Raw genomic sequence first — 15950 nt, 5'->3', positions numbered from 1 at the left:
GTTTGATCATTTGTCCTGACACTTGCACTTGGGGAGTCAGTTATTTTCTTTTGAGGAGATAAGAGGCTTTAATAATAATATCTTGCAAGAGAGAACAACACAGTACAGAATACAGAGTTGCTCTGACCACTGAAGCAAAAACACACAGTTATATTGCCCACTCATCACGTCATCTGTTTTTGGGTATAGTTGATTGTTCTTCTAACTTTCCTCCCCAACCATTAGTTGAGGTTACCCAGACACACTCGTAAATACCAGCCTAACCCTGTCCCCCCTAAAGTGCAGCTATCTCATAATAACAAGCCCACCATTGTAAAGAGGAATTTAAGAAAACAGGGCAGGGTGGTACCTTGCAGCTCAGTCATTTGCAGGTTATACACAGTAACACTCAATACAATGCATATAAGAATTATTTTCCATTACATTCCTCCCTTTTGATTATAATAATACCATTATATTAATCAACCCAAAAGAAACAAGGAAAATAATAACTTTATCTGTAAAACATCAGCCTGCATTTGCACACAACGTGAGTTTAAAATGCAGGCATCATAGTGATAAAGGGTCCAATGATAAACAATCAAAACATGAACAATTAAATATGATTATCTTCATGCCTCTCTAAGTCAGCGTCACTAGAGGAAAAATTTTGAAAGCAAAAAAGTTCTTTGAGTCATTTGAATCATTTGGTGAGATACATACAATGAGGCCTTTCACACAGGGAAAAATACAGCAGCCCTGTATTATTGCTTCCTGTGAAATCAAGATACAATGTGCACATGCTGGTTACAAATAAGAAAATACAAACAACAAACAGTTTCTTCCATGGTTCACAGCATGTGTATGATCATCTTCATCGCAGGTCTCAGTAAGGATGTTTCAATCTTCGGTGTCAGAGGTTACTAGCACTTAACACACCGGTGGAGTACAGCTTTTACTGCTGACTCTTATCTTTGTCCTTCCGGGCGTGTTGGTTAGGCTGATGTATGTCAGGGTGGAAGTCATCTACTGGTTCTGGTACCTTCTTACAGTGACTGGCATGAATCCACGTTGCTCTCTCTGCAACTTTAACAGCTGTGTGAGTGACCAGTAGCACCTGGAACGGGCCTTGCCAACGTTTGGACTTCCAATGTTTCCTGCGAAGTTCCTTCACCACCTGTCATCTGGTTGGAGTGGTGTGTTTTCTGTGGCTGGAAGGGCTGCTTTTACTGTCTGTGAAACTTGAGATAGAACAGTGGAAAGGTTTCGACAGTAAGACAACATTAGGGGTAAGCACAATAGGTAATGCTTTTGTCCTGTTTCTTCACAACATTTGGCTAACTTGGACTTTAATGTACCATTTTCTCTTTCCACAGCACCTCCACTCTGTGGATGATAAGCACAATGTGTGCGCAAGGTTATTCCCAGGATTTTACCAACCTCAGTCAATGCAGTGTTTACAAAATGTGTGCCATTATCACTGCTGATCTTCTCTGGAATGCCCCATCTAAGAATGATTTCTGTTTAGCAGTGCTTTAGTCACTGCATTAATGTTTGCATGTTTTGCAGGGAAAACTTCAACCCATTTACTAAACACGTCCACTATTACTAGTGCATATTTCTTTCCTTCAGCTGGCGTGAGTTCAACAAAATCCATCATCAAATGTTCAAAAGGTTTCTCTGGTGGAGGGTGTGCAACTTGCGATGTGTGTAATGCCTTTCCTACATTATGTGTGGCACAAACCATACATGACTGACAGTATTTTTGCGCATATGAACTGAACCCTTTTGTGAACCACTGAGCAGTGAGTGCATTCAGCATCCCCCCTTTTGACACATGGTTCAACCCATGTGTCAATTTTGAAAAATGAGGAAAAAAATGTTTAGGTAGACAGGGTTTACCATCAGGTCCCATCCAAACACCATCCGTATGAGTTGCACCCACAGAGGACCAAATGCGTCCAGAGGACCAAATTTCATCTGCAGAGGCAAAAGTTTGCAAAGCATGGAGATCTGTGAGGGAGTCTTCTGCCTGCAAAGAGAGGGAAGCGAAAACAGGAAAAAAATTAGCTGCTTGCTTAGCTGCAGCATCAGCTCTGGCATTGCCACAAGCAACAGGATCGTCTGAGTTAGTGTGAGCCGCACACTTACAGACCGAGATTGCTGTAGGCAAAAGGATCGCATCAAGAAGATCAGAAACCTGCTTGGAGTTCAGAATAGTTTTACCATCTGATTTAAGGAAATGCCTGTGTTTCCACAGCGCACCAAAGTCATGAACAACACCAAAAGCATATCTGGAATCTGTGTAAATAGTGACAGACTTACCAGCTGCCAACTTACAAGCTTCAGTAAGTGCAATAAGCTCAGTAGTTTGAGCAGAGAAATGTTTAGGAAGAGAACCAGACAACAAAGTGTCATGTGAAGAAAATACTGCAAACCAAACACAGTTAGTACCTGTGGCTGGATCACGCAAAGCTGATCCATCTACAAAAAGAATCATGTCAGAGTTTGGAAGAGGAGTCTCTAAAAGATCAGGTCGGGGTGTACAAACTTGTTCCAAAACAGCTTCACAGTCATGAGGCTCCCCATCCTCAGGAGTCAGAAGCAAAGTAGCAGGATTCAGAACAGTACAACGTTTAACAGTGACATTTGGCATATCAAGGAGCACAGAGGTGTATCTGAGCCAACAAGATGTTGAAAGATGGGAAGTTTTCTGCTCGCGAAGAATAATGGCAACAGCATGAGGAACCAAAACAGTCAAATTAGCGTAGCCCACAATATCTTGGGAGGCCAGGACAGCTTTCTCTGCAGCTGCAAAAGCACGAAGACCACCAGGCAGGCCTGCAGCCACAGAGTCCAGTTTTGCTGAGAAATGAGCCACTGGCCTTTGCCTGCCCCATGTTCCTGCATAAGAACAGATGTCATACAACCATGCTTCTCATCAACTGCCTGTATGAAAGGTTTATGAGGATCTGGAATGCCAAGTGTTGGTGCTGTTTGAAGAGCCAGCTTAAGCTGACTAAAGGCTGATTCAGCCTCAGGAGTCCATGGAACACGATCAGCTGACTGGAGCTGCATGTCATAACTGCAGCTGCCTTTACCATGGATAAGAGCACCTAAGAGAGCTTCGAGAAAAGAGTAGTTAGGAATAAAGTTCCTGCAGTAAGATGTTATACCTAAGAATGACATAAGCTGTTTTTTAGTAACCGGTTTAGGAATGATCTGAACTGCAGCAACACGTTTAGGAGAAAGTGAGCGCCCATCCTTAGAAATCACATGACCCAAAAAGGTGACTTCGTCCTGTACAAACTGTAACTTAGAAAGGCTGGCTTTATGGCCATAAGAAGGAAGATGTTTCAACAGATTCACTGTCTTTTTCACACTGTTGTTTAGATGGACCACATAAAAGGATGTCATCCACATACTGCAAAAGAGCAGAGCCTGTGGTTGATTGAAGTTATTCCAGACTAGCTTTGAGGGCAGCATTGTAAATAGTGGGACTTTCACAGTACCCCTGGCATAACCGGGTAAAAGTCCAAGATCTCCCTTCAAACTAAAAAGCAAACCAAAATGGGCTATCAGGGTGCACTGGCGACAAGTCAACCACTGAGAAAAACTGTGCATCTGATGTAATTTGAGACAAAATAGTGTGTGGGTTGGGCACAGTAGGAGCATGTGGCTGAACTGCAGCATTCACCGCTTGGAGGTCCTGTACAAAACGCCATTCATCTGGCTGGCCAGCATCTTTAATCTTTTTAACAGGAAACAATGGAGTAAGCACAGGTGAATTTTCAAAAGGAACAATAACGCCTGTTTTCTGAAAAGATTGAAAAACAGGTTTAATCCCTTTAATTGCTTCAGGCTTAAAAGGGTATTGTTTTTTACATGGACAAAAGTCTGATTTAGGGGTGACAATTACTGGTTCACAGCCTTTTATCAACCCCACATCATATTTGCTCTTAGCCCAAAGATCATTGGGCACTTCAGCCAACATGGGTATCGAAGACAGATCTGTTTCAGATAAAAAACATGCTTCAAAATGTGATTCTGTGGTAGGAATTAAGTCCACAGTTCTTTGACAATGCATTGTACTCAAAAATGTTTTTTTGTATGCTGACAATCGTTCAGAAAACATCAAATTTGGATCATCAGGTGAAACGGTCCACTCCATTTCTTTCTGACATGTAGCAACAAACTCTCCCACACCTTGTCACTGCCAGTGTGTACGTTTGGCCAAGGAAATGTGAGGGCGAGTACCACAAACATTAAAAAAATCGAAGTGCTCTGGAGTGAGCGACACAGCCAATAAAGTAGGCGCACATATTTTTTCACTTCTTCTCATAGTCATTGTCAGGCCCCAAAGAAATGTGTGATGTGCAGTGCAAATCAGTAGGTTGCATGAAATCAGAAAGGGGTGAAACTAACACTTTTGCTTCTTCCACTAGTTGTTGTGAAAAAGGAGAGCTGGGAAGTTTCCACTCATAAGCATATGTAAGTGCCGATGAATCAAACTGCACTGCTGTGAAAACTTTGTCAGGCTGTAACATAACCTTAACACCCTCTGGTGTAGAAGTTAAAATAATGCCTAATTTACACATGAGATCACAGCCCATCAGGTTAATGGGACACAACTCTGATAACAAAAATGAGTGTTTGAAGGAGAGCTCATCGGGAGTGACAACACGCAATGGGCATTGTCATTTTCTCCTTCACAACCTGGCCTGAGGCAGACATACAGTAAACGTGGTTTCCACTTAACTTTGGAGGACAATCAAACTCCCCTGACGTCACTACTGATGAACATAAGTTCCCATATTCTGAGAGAAATATCTTTGTTCTAGGACGGAAATAGCATGCAAAACTTTACTACGTGAATCACAGTCGGCAAGCGTTTCTTCACTACACAGAGCAGGAAAAATGTGTGAGTGTGTTTGTGCTATCACCCATTAGTGGAGGCTCCGCTGCCGCGTGACGTCCAGAACCTGCCTCCCACCCTCAGTCAGCCTTTTGCCCAATTTCATCACTTTTCAGCTGTGGACAGTCCTTCTTCCAGTGTCCAGTCTGGCCACAGTAAAAACAAATATTCGGATCATAGCTCTGATCCCACACCTCCACGTCTTCGACTTCAGCCTCGTCCTCTGTTTACACCAACTGCGTAATACATGGTCATGGCTGCCAAATGCAGCTCCTTTTCACACTTGTCCCTTTTGGTTGTCTTACGCGTCTCAACTTGGTTATGAGCATGGCGAGCATATCGGCGAACGTCAGCCAAACGAGGACCCTCACACCATCCCACGTAAATGTTCTTTACTTCAGTGGCGACATCTGGCATGAGGCCTTTAATTATTGCATTGCATGCAATACTCTCCCATGGTCCTGATTCATTACCCAAATCCCTTGGTCTCTGATGACCGCTGTGCTTGCTGACTTCCTCAAGGATGCGGTGTACAAAATCATCAGTCCCTTCACCGGGTTTCTGTTTGCAGGTGTAAATGTGGGACATATTGATTTTGGTTGGAAATTGAGTGGTGATGGCTTGACACAGTCTTTGGATGGCTGCTTCATATTGAGCGTTATCATTATGTCCTCGTTCACTGTTGGTAGGTCGCAAATCCAGTTGTAGCATACTGGCCTCTATTTTCTAGAGGTCGGACGGTTTGAACTTTTTTGCCAATATGCGACGCAATTCAACCCCAGTCGGGCAGAATTGTGCGCAGAAATCTCGCAACTCGTCAGCAAAATGGGGTCCAGAAATCTCTGGATCTGGTAAGCATTGTTATGCTTCCATGATGTCAGTCTCAGTCCAGGGTCGATAAACCAGTAATGGTCCAGTGGGAACTGCAACTTTAACCATAGGCATGGTTTGAATCTGGTTTTGTTTTTTCTCATGTTTAGATCTCTGAAGTCCAGATTGTGGGTAAAGGATTTTTGTCACTTGCGTTAAAAGTTCTTGGGCAGGTACGCTGGAGAACCAAACGTCTTCCTTTTCCTCATCATCAGACCTATGTAGCTGATGTTGTGAGAATGATGGAATTTCTTCCCAAGGGAGGATTGAAGAAGTCCCTTCTTCCCGAGAGCCAGAGGCTTGTGGCAGGGCTGGCTGTTGTTGTTGCAGGCGTCGTGGAGGGCAGGAGTCCAGGTCTGGATCCGGCACAGCTAATACTAAATTATTATCATCATTCCGTCATGGCATTTGTTTAACATTTTCCTTTCTTTCTCTTAATACACTTTATTTTTTCCAAAATTCTATACCTTTCTTACTTCTTATTTAAACTTAATTTTCTTTCTCATATTTGCAAAACTTTTCTTCTAATTTTCTTATTTCTAACATACTAAAAGAACCTTCTGGTGGAAAACCTCTGGACCATATGTCTTTTTCATTTCATCATGCTTAGGTCCCCCGGTAGGGTCAAAAGTCTGAGACCTACTGTTTCCAATTCTCAGACTTGGAATGGGGAAATATATTCCTTCACTCAAAGGACGTCTCCAATGAGGACCTTAATCTCTACTCACACTTCTTCGGAGTACTTCACACTTCTTCGGACTGCTTCAAAAGTTTCACTTACCCATGAAATCTCTGTCTCACTAATGACACAACCGGGAAACCCTCTTTTATTCAAATAAAAACTAAAAAGCAGTCCTATCGTCTCAGACTATCATATTTCAAAAATGATCCCAGCGCTGGTATTCAAGAAAAGGACCTGCCAGTCCTCTCTCTCAGAAAAGGCCTTGGAGGTATGAGGCTGGAACAGCTACTTCAGTCCAGGCTGGCCATGCACTGCGATCCGGTCCAGAGACACCAGTCGAGGGATCCTGTTTGTGACGCCAAAATTGTGGTGGAAATTTAGTAACGCACAGAGTCAGTTATTTTCTTCTGAGGAGATAAGAGGCTTTAATAATAATATCTTGAAAGAGAGAACAACACAGTACAGAATACAGAGTTGCTCTGAAGCAAAAACACAGTTATATTGCCCGCTCATCACGTCATCTGTCTTTGGCTGATAGTTGATTGTTCTTCTAACTTTCCTCCCAAACCATCAGTTTAGGTTACCCAAAAGGAGTGTATTGCTCCATCACAAGTATGCTTCTTTCACATACAGGGTAATATGAAGAATTTTATGCCTGAAACCTATTTAGACATGCAAAAATATGAAGGACAAAGCAGTTTTAACTTAGTTTGAGTGAAGGAATTCATTTTATATCAAAATCCGGAATTGTGTAGAACTCGTGAAAAGAAGCTTATTCTTGGATTCCTGAAAAAATTTAGTGTTGTTGTTTCCTATCCTGAAAAGTACTACGTTCGTTTTTGTTTAAAGGTATTTAGACATGGATAAATATGAAGGACAAAGCAGTTTTAACTTGGTTTGAGTGAAGGAATTAATTTTATATCAAAATCCGATATTGTGTAGAACTCGTCAAACGACGCTTATTCTCGGATTCCTGAAAAGGTTTAGTGTTGTTCTTTCCTATCCTGCAAAGTACAACGTTCTTTTTTGTTTAAAGCTATTTGGACATGGATAAATATGAAGGACAAAGCAGTTTTAACTTAGTTTGAGTGAAGGAATTCATTTTATATCAAAATCCGAAATTGTGTAGAACTCGTGAAAATAAGCTTATTCTCGGATTCCTAAAGGTTTAGTGTTGTTGTTTCCTATCCTGCAAAGTACAACGTTCTTTTTTGTTTAAAGCTATTTAGACATGGATAAATATGAAGGAAAAGCAGTTTTAACTTAGTTTGAGTGAAGGAATTCATTTTATATCAAAATCCGGAATTGTGCATTATGGCAGCAGAATTGTAGTCTGAATACCTTTATGCCAAACAGATTGGCTTTGCCAAGGGAAGTTTTATAATTGTTTATTGTTTATGTTTACAATATATAAACTAGCAGAATAATTAATTCATCCTCCTGGTCCCTCCCACCCCGGAGAGGGCAGCCAGAGACTGGCTGCAATAGGCATCCCCGCTACCTGGGACCCAACACAGGGCAGGAGGGCCTGATGTCCACCAGGCTCGGGGCCTGCAGTCACCATATTCCGGGAGCTACTGTACCCCCAGAAGGAACCCATCCCGCCCCACCCCACTCAACCCAACCCCACCCCGGAGGACCTCTACAAAAACAAACAAACAACAACAAAAATCAAACAAACAAACAAACAAATCACCCGGTTACACCAGTCGCAGCAGCCCGGGCCTGAGACCCACCATCACCCAGGCCCCCCCAGGCCCCCCCCAACAGGGGAAAAGCACACCCCCATACAGACCCCCTCCTCCTCACCGCACGCCCCAACACCCTAAAAAAAATAACCACCTGCGGACACCTTGGAGTTCCCAGAGCAACAAGGCCGGCACCAGGACCTGCACCAACCCACGCATGCTGTGGCATGTCCAGGGCAACCCAGACCCCCCAGGCACAGGCAGGGCCCCGCCCCGGGCACAAGGCAGCCACCAGGTCCAGGCCCAGCTCCACCACCCACGCCAGAGCGGCCCCGTCACCCGGTACAGAGCCAGCAGCCACCACCCCAAGGCCCCTAAGGGACCCCGCCCCACACCGCAAGACAGCCCCACCCGCAAGCCCCCAAAACTGCCCTCCAAGCCCGACACACAGTCCCCCCAGCAATGACCAACCGCCCAGAGCGACGGGACAGCAACCCACCACCAACACTATGTGATCAAGCTAATCAGAGGGGACCAGAGAGAATTAAATTCATTCAATTGATGTTTTGAGGAGGCAGACATTGTTTCCATGCTAATATAATCTAAAAGAAAATTTCTAAACTGGTTAATACACAGATTGTTCTTCGCTTTCTAGTTCATGAGAATAGTTTTCTTTGCTATACATAACACTGTGAGGATCATGTGTGCTAAGCTAAATTCCACGTTGATGTTGTCTAAGTCACCCAGTATGCACTGTGTGGGGCATGCAGGAATGCTACACTTTAGCCATGTTGATAGGTCCGCACAGACTTCAAGCCAGAACTTCTGGACAGGCGCACAAAACCACAAAGCGTGTGCATAATCATCAGGTGTGTTATCTGTGCAATGTGAGCAGATGTTTGAGTGTGTTAGACCCATCCTGAACATCCTTTGTCCTGTATAGTGTGTTCTATGAAGAATTTTGTATTGTATGAGCTGTAAATTAGGATTTCGAGTCATTGTGAAGGTGTTCAAACATATTTGTGGCCAGAAGCTATGACTAGAACTGATGGATAAATCTGCCTCCCATTTTGAGGACGGTAGAGACATTGTGTCATCTATCTTAGACAATAATTTATATATTTTTGATAGTAGTTTTGGGGTGCAGATGCTTAGAAATTCTGCTTCCCTAATCGGGAGTTGTAAGTCTGGTTGGTGGAGGATATATTTCTTTGTTATTATAGACTTAAGTTGTTGATATTCTAGGATTTTATTGCTGCCTATCTCATGTTGTGATATGAGCTCATCAAAGGAAATAAAATGTCCATTTTGGATTATATGTTCCAGATGTTTGATTCCTTTGATCTTCCACAGAGTAAAGTTTAGCATTTTTTTGTTTTGCAGGATGTCAGGATTGTTCCAGATGGGTGTAAGCTTACACGGGACAAGTGAAGACTTTGTTATTTTAAGAAATTCCCACCAGGCTGTCAGAGAGGTGCTGATGTTAATGCTTTTGAAACATTTGTGATTTTTCACGTTTTGACTAATAAGTGGCAGGTCAGAGATTTCCAGATTATCACACAATGCTTGTTCTATACTTATCCATGTTCATGTATTGGGCTAGGTTTAAACCATTTTGATATATACTGTAACCTATTGGCTAAGGAATAGTGCTGAAAATTAGGTAAATCTAATCCACCCTGTCCTTGGTCTTCTGTAGGGTTTTTAAACTAATACGTGGTGGTTTGTTTTTCCACAGAAATTTAGAGATGCATGAATCTAGTGACTTAAACCAAGTAGCAGGTGGTTTTATGGGGATCATTGAGAACAGATAGTTAACTTTTGGTAGTATCATCATTTTAATGGTTGTAACTCTCCCCATAAGTGATATAGGTAAGGACTTCCAACGAGAGAGATCGTCCTTTACTGTCTTTAATAATTGCACATTGAGGCGGCCTGTTGCCACTGCGGGTTCTTTCAGAGAGACTCAGAGACAGAGGACGGTTCAACGTATAGTTTATTTAACCCTTTTTCATGAATGTGGAGTCGTTCGCAGGCCTTCCCTCCCGGTTCGTGCTGCCGACTCCACTTCAATCCTCCTTACAGCTCTGAGTTTTTTAAAGAGGAGAGTGATTAGACAAGTGACTGCCGGTGTACTAATCACTCACCTAGTCCTGCTCCCCAGAGCTCTCTCCACAGCTCTCTCCTGCAGCTGATGCACCACGCCCCCTCCACATACCTCCACCGCCTGACCTTGGCCGGGGAGCGGTCCGGCCTAACCTACCCCCCAACCCCCCCCCCCCCCCCCCCCCCCCCCCCCCCCACCTCGCCATGCGAGCTGTAAAGGAAGTCGGCCACCGCCATCTGTGCCCCCGGCCTATGGACCACTTTGAATTTAAAAGGCTGTAGTGCCAGATACCAGCGGGTGATCCGTGCATTGACATTTTTCATTCGGTGGAGCCACTGGAGGGGAGCAAGGTCCGAGCAAAGGGTGAATGGGCGCCCCAGCAAGTAATACCGCATAGCGCCGACCACCCACCGGATGGCCAGGCACTCCCTCTCCATCGTGTTGTATCTGGTCTCCCTCTCGGATAGTTTCTGGCTGATGTAAAGCACTGGGCGGTCAACGCCCCGCACCTGCTGGGACAGAACAGCCCCTGACCCCCTTCCCGATGCATCAGTCTGCAGGACAAATGGGAGAGAGGAGTTAGGTGTGTGGAGAAGAGGCTCCCCACAGAGGGTCTGCTTTACCCTCTCAAGTGACACCTGGCACTGCTTCGTCCACCGGACCGGATCAGAGGCACCTTTTCGCGAAGTTGGGAATAAATCGCCGGTAATATCCGGCCAGCCCCAAAAACCGCCTCACCTCTTTCTTGATCTTAGGTTTTGGGCAGGCTGCAATCGCTGCTGTCTTGTCTACCTGTGGACGCACCTGTCCGCCGCCCAAGTGGTACCCCAGATACCGTACCTCCCTCCATCCAACTGAACACTTCTTTGGGTTGGCCGTGAGCCCCGCCTGCCGCAGTGACTCCAGCACTGCCGCCATCTGCTGAACATGCTCCGCCCAGCTGTTGCTATGGATGATGACGTCATCCAGGTAAGCGGCAGCATACGCAGGAACTTACATCATGAAAAGCGAGATCAGAGGTGTTGGCTGAGAGAAGACCACAGTTTGCGATGCAATAATTAAAGGCCTCATGCCAGATGTCGCCACTGAAGTAAAGAACATTTACGTGGGATGGTGTGAGGGTCCTCGTTTGGCTGACGTTCGCCGATATGCTCGCCATGCTCATAACCAAGTTGAGACGCGTAAGACAACCAAAAGGGACAAGTGTGAAAAGGATCTGCATTTGGCAGCCATGACCATGTATTCCGCAGTGTGTGTAAACAGAGGACGAGGCCGAAGTCGAAGACGTGGACGTGTGGGAGAGGAGGTCGAAATGGGCCACGCCAGAGCTATGATCCGAATATTTGTTTTTACTGTGGCCAGACTGGACAGCTGAAAAGTGATGAAATTGGGCAAAAGGCTGACTGAGGGTGGGAGGCAGGTTCTGGACGTCACGCGGCAGCGGAGCCTCCACTAATGGGTGATAGCACAAACACACTCACACATTTTTCCTGCTCTGTGTAGTGAAGAAACGCTTGCCGACTGTGATTCACGTAGTAAAGTTTTGCATGCTATTTCCGTCCTAGAGCAAAGATATTTCTCTCAGAATATAGGAACTTATGTTCATCAGTAGTGACGTCAGGGGAGTTTGATTGTCCTCCAAAGTTAAGTGGAAACCACGTTTACTGTATGTCTGCATCAGGCCAGGTTGTGAAGGAGAAAATGACAATGCCCATTGCGTGTTGTCACTCCCGATGAGCTCTCCTTCAAACACTCATTTTTGTTATCAGAGTTGTGTCCCATTAACCTGATGGGCTGTGATCTCATGTGTAAATTAGGCATTATTTTAACTTCTACACCAGAGGGTGTTAAGGTTATGTTACAGCCTGACAAAGTTTTCACAGCAGTGCAGTTTGATTCATCGGCACTTACATATGCTTATGAGTGGAAACTTCCCAGCTCTCCTTTTTCACAACAACTAGTGGAAGAAGCAAAAGCGTTAGTTTCACCCCTTTCTGATTTCATGCAACCTACTGATTTGCACTGCACATCACACATTTCTTTGGGGCTATGAGAAGAAGTGAAAAAATATGTGCGCCTACTTTATTGGCTGTGTCGCTCACTCCAGAGCACTTCGATTTTTTAATGTTTGTGGTACTCGCCCTCACATTTCCTTGGCCAAACGTACACACTGGCAGTGACAAGGTGTGGGAGAGTTTGTTGCTACATGTCAGAAAGAAATGGAGTGGACCGTTTCACCTGCTGATCCAAATTTGATGTTTTCTGAACGATTGTCAGCATACAAAAAAACATTTTTGAGTACAATGCATTGTCAAAGAACTGTGGACTTAATTCCTACCACAGAATCACATTTTGAAGCATGTTTTTTATCTGAAACAGATTTGTCTTCGATACCCATGTTGGCTGAAGTGCCCAATGATCTTTGGGCTAAGAGCAAATATGATGTGGGGTTGATAAAAGGCTGTGAACCAGTAATTGTCACCCCTAAATCAGACATTTGTCCATGTAAAAAACAATACCCTTTTAAGCCTGAAGCAATTAAAGGGATTAAACCTGTTTTTCAATCTTTTCAGAAAACAGGCGTTATTGTTCCTTTTGAAAATTCACCTGTACTTACTCCATTGTTTCCTGTTAAAAAGATTAAAGATGCTGGCCAGCCAGATGAATGGCGTTTTGTACAGGACCTCCAAGCGGTGAATGCTGCAGTTCAGCCACATGCTCCTACTGTGCCCAACCCACACACTATTTTGTCTCAAATTACATCAGATGCACAGTTTTTCTCAGTGGTTGACTTGTCGCCAGTGCACCCTGATAGCCCATTTTGGTTTGCTTTTTAGTTTGAAGGGAGATCTTGGACTTTTACCCGGTTATGCCAGGGGTACTTTGAAAGTCCCACTATTTACAATGCTGCCCTCAAAGCTAGTCTGGATTAACTTCAATCAACCACAGGCTCTGCTCTTTTGCAGTATGTGGATGACATCCTTTTATGTAGTCCATCTAAACAACAGTGTGAAAAAGACAGTGAATCTGTTGAAACATCTTCCTTCTTATGGCCATAAAGCCAGCCTTTCTAAGTTACAGTTTGTACAGGACGAATGTGTACAATGTGCACATGCTGGTTACAAATAAGAAAATACAAACAACAAACAGTTTCTGCCATGGTTCACAGCATGTGTATGATCACCTTCATCGCAGGTCTCAGCAAGGATGTTTCAATCTTCGGTGTCAGAGGTTACTAGCACTTAACACACCGGTGGAGTACAGCTTTTACTGCTGACTCTTATCTTTGTCCTTCCGGGCGTGTTGGTTAGGCTGATGTATGTCAGGGTGGAAGTCATCTACTGGTTCTGGTACCTTCTTACAGTGACTGGCATGAATCCAGGTTGCTCTCTCTGCAACTTTAACAGCTGTATGAGTGACCAGTAGCACCTGGAACGGGCCTTGCCAACGTTTGGACTTCCAATGTTTCCTGCGAAGTTCCTTCACCACCTGTCATCTGGTTGGAGTGGTGTGTTTTCTGTGGCTGGAAGGGCTGCTTTTACTGTCTGTGAAACTTGAGATAGAACAGTGGAAAGGTTTCGACAGTAAGACAACATAGCATCATCACAAACAGTTGTGGAAGGGAGGGGTCTGGTTACAGGTCCCAATCCCAGGTTAGGAGGTCTGCCAAATAAAATTTCAAATGGGCTGAGATTCACTTGAGCTCTGATTCTCATTCTCATGTAGGTAAGCACAATAGGTAATACTTTTGTCCATGGCAGACCTGTTTCTTCACAACATTTGGCTAACTTGGACTTTAATGTACCATTTTCTCTTTCCACAGCACCTCCACTCTGTGGATGATAAGCACAATGTGTGCGCAAGGTTATTCCCAAGAATTTACCAACCTCAGTCAATGCAGTGTTTACAAAATGTGTGCCATTATCACTGCTGATCTTCTCTGGAATGCCCCATCTAGGAATGATTTCTGTTTAGCAGTGCTTTAGTCACTGCATTACTGTTTGCATGTTTTGCAGGGAAAACTTCAACCCATTTACTAAACACGTCCACTATTACTAGTGCATATTTCTTTCTTTCAGCTGGTGTGAGTTCAACAAAATCCATCATCAAATGTTCAAAAGGTTTCTCTGGTGGAGGGTGTGCAACTTGCGATGTGTGTAATGCCTTTCCTACATTATGTGTGGCACAAACCATACATGACTGACAGTATTTTTGCGCATATGAACTGAACCCTTTTGTGAACCACTGAGCAGTGAGTGCATTCAGCATCCCCCCTTTTGACAAATGGTCCAACCCATGTGTCAATTTTGAAAAATGAGGAAAAAAATGTTTAGGTAGACAGGGTTTACCATCAGGTCCCATCCAAACACCATCCATATGAGTTGCACCCACAGAGGACCAAATGCGTCCAGAGGACCAAATTTCATCTGCAGAGGCAAAAGTTTGCAAAGCATGGAGATCTGTGAGGGAGTCTTCTGCCTGCAAAGAGAGGGAAGCGAAAACAGGAAAAGATTTAGCTGCTTGCTTAGCTGCAGCATCAGCTCTGGCATTGCCACAAGCAACAGGATTGTCTGAGTTAGTGTGAGCCGCACACTTACAGACCGAGATTGCTGTAGGCAAAAGGATCGCATCAAGAAGATCAGAAACCTGCTTGGAGTTCAGAATAGTTTTACCATCTGATTTAAGGAAATGCCTGTGTTTCCACAGCGCACCAAAATCATGAACAACACCAAAAGCATATCTGGAATCTGTGTAAATAGTGACAGACTTACCAGCTGCCAACTTACAAGCTTCAGTAAGTGCAATAAGCTCAGTAGTTTGAGCAGAGAAATGTTTAGGAAGAGAACCAGACAACAAAGTGTCATGTGAAGAACATACTGCAAACCAAACACAGTTAGTACCTGTGGCTGGATCACGCAAAGCTGATCCATCTACAAAAAGAATCATGTCAGAGTTTGGAAGAGGAGTCTCTAAAAGATCAGGTCGGGGTGTACAAACTTGTTCCAAAACAGCTTCACAGTCATGAGGCTCCCCATCCTCAGGAGTCGGAAGCAAAGTAGCAGGATTCAGAACAGTACAACGTTTAACAGTGACATTTGGCATATCACAGAGGTGTATCTGAGCCAACGAGCAGTTGAAAGATGTGAAGTTTTCTGCTCGAGAAGAATAATGGCAACAGCATGAGGAACCAAAAAAGTCAAATTAGCGTAGCCCACAATATCTTGGGAGGCCAGGACAGCTTTCTCTGCAGCTGCAACAACACGAAGACAACCAGGCAGGCCTGCAGCCACAGAGTCCAGTTTTGCTGAGAAATGAGCCACTGGCCTTTGCCTGCCCCATGTTCCTGCATAAGAACAGATGTCATGCTTCTCATCAACTGCCTGTATGAAAGGTTTATGAGGATCTGGAATGCCAAGTGTTGGTGCTGTTTGAAGAGCCAGCTTAAGCTGACTAAAGGCTGATTCAGTCTCAGGAGTCCATGGAACACGGTCAGCTGACTGGAGGCCTTTACCATGGATAAGAGCACCTAAGAGAGCTTCGAGAAAAGAGTAGTTAGGAATAAAGTTCCTGCAGTAAGATGTTATACCTAAGAATGACATAAGCTGTTTTTTAGTAACCGGTTTAGGAATGATCTGAACTGCAGCAACACGTTTAGGAGAAAGTGAGCGCCCATCCTTAGAAATCACATGACCCAAAAAGGTGACTTCG

Source organism: Leuresthes tenuis, unplaced genomic scaffold (assembly GCF_036924035.1).
Source record: "Leuresthes tenuis unplaced genomic scaffold, fLeuTen1.0.hap1 SCAF_18, whole genome shotgun sequence".
NCBI lineage: Eukaryota > Metazoa > Chordata > Actinopteri > Atheriniformes > Atherinopsidae > Leuresthes > Leuresthes tenuis.
Note: the sequence above shows the minus strand (reverse complement) of the source record.